At 42.0% G+C, this 7,673-nt stretch overlaps 1 pseudogene; it reads right to left on the bottom strand.

The window, feature by feature from the left end:
* Positions 1 to 391: 391 nt before the first annotated feature.
* LOC103070145 (beta-actin-like protein 2 pseudogene) lies at positions 392 to 1,506 on the bottom strand (annotated as a pseudogene).
* Positions 1,507 to 7,673: the final 6,167 nt, after the last annotated feature.

Here is a 7,673-nt window from a genome sequence, read left to right as displayed (position 1 = left end):
AAGAACTAGTATTTAAAGCTTGAAAATTCTGAAAGGACATTTCTCATTTTACTCCTTATCACTTATTTTCATTTAAGCAAGTCTACATTTCTTTGAACCCTAAAGGTAAAGAAAATAGAATAGGATTTCAGAATCCTCCTTAAATTGATAGAAGTCAAGATATGGTTAGCTGGTGGGGAGCCCACAGTACTTGGATGGAGATGAGTTTGCTCATCTCCACTCTAGTGGAGTTTACCCACTAGCGAGAGTGGTTTACCCACTAGCGAGAGTGATTTACCCACTAGCGAGAGTGGAAGATTTACCTTGACTCAATTGCAAGTGGATAAAAGCAGAACCATTGCTATGACCTAGAAGTTGGGGACAGTGTAAGCGCATTGGCATGGAATCCCGTTCAGAAACATTTCCTGTGGATGATGGGAGGACCAGCCTTATCATACTCCTGCTTACTGATCCACATCTGCTGGAACGTGGACAGGCTGGCCAGAATGGAGCCCCCAATCCAAACGGACTACTTCTGCTCCGGGGGGAAGCTATGATCTTGGTTTTCACGGTGCTGGGTGCCAGGGCTACAATTTCTTTCTGCATCCAGTCAACAGTGCCAGGGTACATAGAGCTGCCTCCAGAGCGCACGGTGTTGGCATACAGATCCTTGCGAATATCCACATCGCACTTCATGACAGAGTTGAACGTTGTCTCGTGGATCCCACTGGACTCAGTGCCCAGAAAGGAAGGCTGGAAAATGGCTTCAGGGCATTGAAAGCGTTCATTCGTAGTGGTGATCACCTGCCCATCAGGAAGCTCGTAGCTTCTCTCCAGTGAGGAGGATGAAGCAGCACTGACCATTTCTTGCTCAAAGTCCAGGGCCACGTAGCACAGCTTCTCTGTGACATCGTGAACAATCCCCCGCCCAGCTGTGGTGGTGAGGTTGTAGCCCCGTTCTGTTAGGATCTTCAGGAGGTCTCTGCCGGCCAGATCCTGACGAAGAAAGGCATGGGGCAGGGCATAGCCTTCGTAGGTGGGCACAGTGTGATTGACCCCATCTCCAGAATCCGTCATGATGCCTGGGGTCCAGCCCGAGGCATAGAGGGACAGCACAGCCTGGATAGCCACATCCATGGCAGGTGTGTTGAAAACCTTGAACATGATCTGAGTCTTCTCCTGGTTGATCTTGGGGCTGAGGGATGCCTTGGTGAGGGGGATGGGATGCTCATCCAGTGCCAAGCGGAGCTCGTTGTAGAAAGCATGGTGCCAGATCTTCTCCATATCGTCCCAGTTGGTGACCACTCTGTGCTCAATGGGGTACTTCAGGGTCATGATGCCTCTCTTGCTCTGGGCCTCATCCCCCATGTCGCAGTCCATCTGGCCCAAGCCTACCATGACCCCGTGGTGCCGGGGATGCCCTACCATGGAGAACACAGCTCGGGGGGCGTCGTCACTGCCAAAGCCTGCTTGGCACATCCTTGACCCATTATCCGCCACCAAGGCAGACAGCTCGTCGTCAGCCATAGTGCTGGCCAGAATCTTCCAGATGAGTGAACAGAAGTTAAATATAGAGTAAGTACCAGCCTCTGGTGGGCAAGAGAGAGAATGAACAGGCTGAAAACACTTCAGAGCTGCCTTCAAAGAGGGGAACCTGTGCTGTGATGACAGGTATTTAAAGGTACACATTGGCACCACCCATGTCCTCCTATTCCAACAGTTCTCAGCATTTCTGGGTGGGGTTGCCTCTGAGGTATTAATAATAATGATGATGATACAAATCATTAGTAGACCTTCCTTCATAAGGGGAAAATTGCCTACCAAATGGCCAAATCTCAGGTTACTGTAGTTAGGCAACCCACACATGGCTGTCAGCCTGCTTTGGTGTGGTGTCTAGATAACTATGGTGATGCAATGGGGGATATAAAAGCAAGATGAGAGGAAGCTAGTGTGAGGTATGGGTAACACTGCCAAAAGGGCCACTGCCTCCCCGGTTTACCTTCCAGGTCTATTTTCTCTAACTAGGTTTGACTTTTCATTCTTAATGTATTGTTCTTATGAGGTTGACTTTGCAAACTTTACTTTTTCAAGATTTTTTTTTTCCCATTAGATTTCTAACCCCACAGGATATCATCATGATAGAAACTGTTTTAATGAATGAAAATAATAAATGGCCAAGAGAGGCCTGACAGCTGTAATTATAATGCATTTGTATCATGTAAAATTTAGGATATTTAACAGACTTCTAAGCCATTAGAGATCAAGAAAAATCAATAAAGTAAACCAGTGCATGTTTTCTTTTCTGATGTAAATTGCTAATAACCAAATTTCATTAAGCATTACTCTGGGTAGACATTGTTCATAGAACTAGGTTTATTGTGTCCATGTTGATTGCACAGAGGCTGATTGCTCAGCCATCTTGTGTGACTTATTAAAGTGCAGATTATAAAAAATTTATTTATTTATTTGCAATAACTCTTGAGTTATACAGCAATGAACAAAGTTTAGCGATAAGGTAAATTTTAAAGTAATACATTTGCACTGATCTTTAAAACGGTTTGATCTTCAAGATTCATATACTGTGTTATAACATCAAAGGTATCTGTAATTGTTAACATGTACATAATTGAAATAGTAAGTACTGTATTAGCTTTCCTTCAATTTTAGGTTATATTACCTACCCCTGATCATTTCATAGGAATAGTATGTCTGAGTTTTAGTTTTAATATAGAAATATAGACAACCTGGTAATATGTGTACCATGATAAAATGTAGGATATTAGTAATGTCTTACAAAGAAAGAACAGTTAAGGGAGTTCATTACTTTGTTCCTATACGTATTAGGTAAATAAGATATAATATCCCCTGTCAGCTCTTCTAAAGCAAATAAATTTTTCATGCCCATGTCTGAGTTCTCCAAAACCTTCCTTTTGGTTAATTAATTAATCAACTAAATAATGGTCACTTTGTAAGAGGCAGTAGCAGCCCTACAGTACTGGACATATGTGTATCCTGTAGTTGCAAGCTAGAACCAGGCAGTGTCTTTGCCCATGAGCTTCCTGGAGAGTCATGGTAACACCAGGCTGTGAGTGTCTAACCCTCTTCTTTGTCTACAAGTTGATATAGAATTATTTTTCTCTGGGTTTTTCCAGTGCTTTACCCTATAACGTGACTTTAAATCCTTCCTTCTGACAACCAGTCATGAAAAAATGTCTGCTTCACTACAAAATCCATAGCTTTGCTTTTTTTTTTTCCCCACTAGGACTGTCTTTCCCTTAATTTTTTCTGTAACTGCAAAATCATTTCCTCCGTCAACAGAACTGAAGAACTTCACCCTCAGACCTTCACACTGAATGGTTTTGTGTACTTTCTTTTCTTGTAGCACAACGAAGCTTTTGATTAAAACAATATTTTATTGCTATAGGATGGTGCTTCTGGAAATGTCTTTTTCTTTTTTAGACCTGTTACAAACTACATGCACATCCTACAAGACTGAAAAAAAACCCCCAAAACAAAAAACCAAAACCCCACAACACTGCATTTAGCATCAGTTCCTATTTATGAATCTCTAGTCTGGAATATAAAACAAAACCATGTTGATATAGGAGCCCATATGGCACCAAGAACAACCTTTAGAGTCTACATTTATGATAGCACTCTCCTTAGAATTGCCTTTGAACTGAGAGCTGGATGGTAATGAGTCCACACAGCATAATTGATGCCTTGAGAGTGAGGCTGATGTGTGCTTTTGCTAGAAGACCTTGTAACCTCTGTTTAATTTTGATGTGCCAAGAGAAATTTTCATCAATTCTGTATTCTTAAAATAAGACTAAGTTCTTTTAATTAACCCCCAACAATACAAGAGGAACATATCATAATTCAACAGCCATTTAAAAATATCATCTGTGGGACTGGTTAAATTTTTTAAAAGTAGCAAGAATTTGTATGAGTGAAACATAGGAAGATGGGTTTACAAAGGCTGGGCTCTGGGAGGCTGTGCCTGAAGGTAAGGATTTCATAACCAACTGGAATTTACATATGTTTAGTTAGTTACCTAAACCTAAATCCTATGGGGGCCTTTATGATTAACTTTTGGAAGCCCAGAATATCATTTTCTTTTACATTTGGCTTAGTTTGACTATCACGCAGCTATACAAAACCCCACGGAGGGTGTGGGGTGTGGGATTATACGTAAGGACAATTAGCGAAGGTGACTTGGAGCAGTGCCTTACTCCCCATCACAAGCTCCTTATCACCTTGCCTTTTCCAAGTAACCTTCTAGTGATTCAATCCACAAATACTTACTAAACATCTCCCATGTGCCGGGCTCTGGTGATGTACTGGTGAATAGAACACAGCCCTTATTTTTAAGGGGTTAAATGCCTGGTGGGTGAACATCACCTCTCAGCAGGCTGACATGTGGTCACTCTGCACTGATGCAAGAGTAGCCAGCTTGTGTTCTGATGGGGTACGGCCTGGGCCGCACCAGGCTTGCGCCATATTTTGAATATCATTCCCCAGTACACAGATAATCATGGTTGATGTATAGAGAGAAGGAGCATGGGGTGATATGAAGGAGGAGGGAGAAGCCCTTGAAGGTGGGGTGAAGGGGAGGGGAAAGGCAAGGCTAGGGAAGAGGACCCCTGAGCTGAGTCTCAGGATGAACAGGAGGCTGCTGGCGGTCAGTGGAGGGAATATCGCAGATGTGAATGCAACCAACTTGGAAAAAAATCAGAGAATCAAAAATGTATTTGGAACTAGGTATCTACACAAGTGTCAGTAAGGGTTTGGGATGGGAGTCTGGATCCCAGTAGGCATGAGAGAACTCTAGAATTGGATGTAACTTTCCCTCTGTCCACAGAAGATTTGACTAGGGGCCCCTTGGCCATGTGTCCATAGAGGTCAAGTCTCAGTGATCATCTTTTGTCCCCAGACTCTCATCTCTTAACCAAACTGCTGAGACAGAATATTAATGAGGCCCCTTTCTGCTACCGCCCTAGGGATTCAATTTAGAACTTGAGGCCAGCTACTTTCCTCCTTGCTCTTTACTTGTTTCTTTCCTTGTGCCCCACTCTCTTTTGTCCTTTGTAGGTTTTGCACACATATACACCTCTTCCACTGTGTAGACTGCTCTGAGACTCCCCTTTAGCTGTACTCTGCTCTTAGTGGAGATACGATACATGTTTAATAAACAAATACGTGGATGGGTAGGTAGTGAGATTTTTTTCATGACACACGCTGATCTATTCCTTGATAGATTGATATAGCTGACCACTTTTGAAAAATTAAGAACTACTTTATTTTATGGTTAAATACTGTCTAATATTTACATCTCATATTGATAAAGTGGCTTAATCATATCTTGGGAACTATAATTGTTCACTCAGGAGAAGTCTCTAACATATAGCTTTAATAATTTCTTATGATAAATCCACCAGAAGCAATAACTACTAATAATTATAGTGATTTTCTTTTTATTTGTTTTAATATATAATATTTTATAAAAACATATGAAAAATTTATAAGTACAACAACCACTCCCTCAAATAAAACCCGACTTACCTGTTTTTTTTTTAATTAATTTTTGTTGGAGTAGAGTTGATTTACAATGTTGGGTTGGTTTCTGCTGTGCAGCAAAGTGAATCAGTTATACATATATATATGTCCACTCTTTTTTAGATTCTTTTCCCATGTAGGTCATTACAGAGTATTGAGAAGAGTTCCCTGTGCTATACAGTAGGTGTTTATTAGTTACCTATTTTATGTACAGTAGTGTGTATATCTGATTCACCTGCTTTTTAAGGCAGGCGTGGGCAAGAGGGAGGAAGAAATGGCATTTTGAGGTGAGGTGAGGTGCCACGTGGTCAGTTCCAGGAAGCACTTGGAAGGATAATGGAGGTGCAAGAATTGTTTTAGTGGTGCAGCTACCACAGCTCCCAGCCCCCAGCCTGTGCTGGCCTACTTCCTGTGAGGAAGACCAATGTTCAGTCCACAGGGTGATAGGGCTCCCCACTGATGCTTAACAGTACCGGAAATGAATTTTATGGCAGTTCTTCCTAACTTTTAGCTTTAAAGTATGCCATAGATCAGCTTTTAGCTAGTTCGATTGACTTGTAAACAAAGTTGTTAGGAGGAGGAATGGATTCCTGTGTGCAGTAGGTGAACCTTGGAATATATCTTGACTCTAAGGAAAGAGGAGAAGCAGGGGAGGAAGGTTGTGCAAATGGAAGTGTCAGTATTCACAGCAGCTTGGCCACTGCTGATGTGAAGCAGATATTATCCAAGACTGAGGCAAGCTCCAAGCTGTACTGTGATTCTGAAAGGTGGAGAGAGTAACGACAAAACTTGTGAATACTGATCACTTAGTTGTGTGCCCATCTCTTTGCTAAATGTTTTCCTTACACACACCAGTTCTTTAATCATCATGACAGTCCTCACAAGGTACCCATTTTAGAAGGATTAAACTGAAGCTTTATGAGAAAAGTGACCAAAGATACACAGAGTGATAGCGGCAGTGTCCAGCAGATCAATTCCAGAGCTTTGCCTGGAGATGGGCTTAAAGAAAGGGTGCAGGGCATCTGACTGGCAACCAGCGAGAGAGGCAGCCAACTAGGACTATGCCTGTGAAGACTTTGTATTCCCTGTTGGGAAACATCATCTTAAAGTGTCCAAATACCATCTTAGAGCGAAGGACGGGTTGAATATTGAGGTCAAAAGAAAACCAAATAAAATTCTTGAGAATTTTAGCACGTTCTTCCATGTCATTGATTGGAATATCAAGACCTCTCATTCTCTAAGTGGAGAGAAAGAAATGGTGACTTAATGCCTGGACTGAGAAAGAATCTATTATCTAAAATAAGAAAAGAGCATAAGAGTGACTTCAGGAGCGAATAGTAGGATGGGCTACTAAAAAGCAAAAACTAAATCATTATGGTAAATGAATGCTTTGGATTGCAGCCATGTGGGAAGTGACGTCCTCCAGGTGTCCATCTTCAGATCCCAAATGGCATTGTCTCCAAATATCTAGATTTGACCATGACATGCCAAGGGTGAATAGTAGAAAGTGTGGCAAGGACTTTCTACTTTCAAGGGATTTAGGAAGCGATGTGAGCATGGGAGAGCCTGGGGTAATTGAATCCATCTGACGGTCTCTGAAGCAGGCCAAGAGTAGAAGTCAACCAAAACGGTTAGGAACGACATATTATAGAGGTGAAGGTGGCAAAACTTGAGAATAATAAAATGTTAGGTCAAAATAAAGACCTTAATGATCAGACCATCTTAAGAATATGAGCTGGAGTCAGGGATCATTCACTTGGGAGCTGAGATAATTCACTGAGTGTGAGGGCCTGAAAGGACTAGAAGGGAAGAACTTAACAGACAGAGAGGAAACCACTCTGAATGTAGGTGTGACCTGACACAGGCTGGGGCTGGAGAGATCATGGGTCCTTAAGGCTAATTTACTGAGTCCAGTCTTTCATTAAAACTCAAACAACAACACATGAAAAAAGCCTTTCAGCCACCAGCTTGTGTTTGCTGTTTCTTCTTCATTCTGGGGAAAACGGCTTTGTGACTGCTCAAGTATCATGCCTGATTTCTTGCACATTTTCGTTAGGATCATCTATGAGTCCTTGTCCACACACGGGGTTATGATTGTCAAATGCTGGAACACAGCAGTCTCTCTTCTCTGAAAGAGT

Source organism: Lipotes vexillifer, unplaced genomic scaffold (genome assembly GCF_000442215.2).
Source record: "Lipotes vexillifer unplaced genomic scaffold, Lipotes_vexillifer_v1.1 scaffold509, whole genome shotgun sequence".
Lineage (NCBI taxonomy): Eukaryota > Metazoa > Chordata > Mammalia > Artiodactyla > Lipotidae > Lipotes > Lipotes vexillifer.
This window is presented reverse-complemented; position numbering and strand designations above follow the sequence as displayed.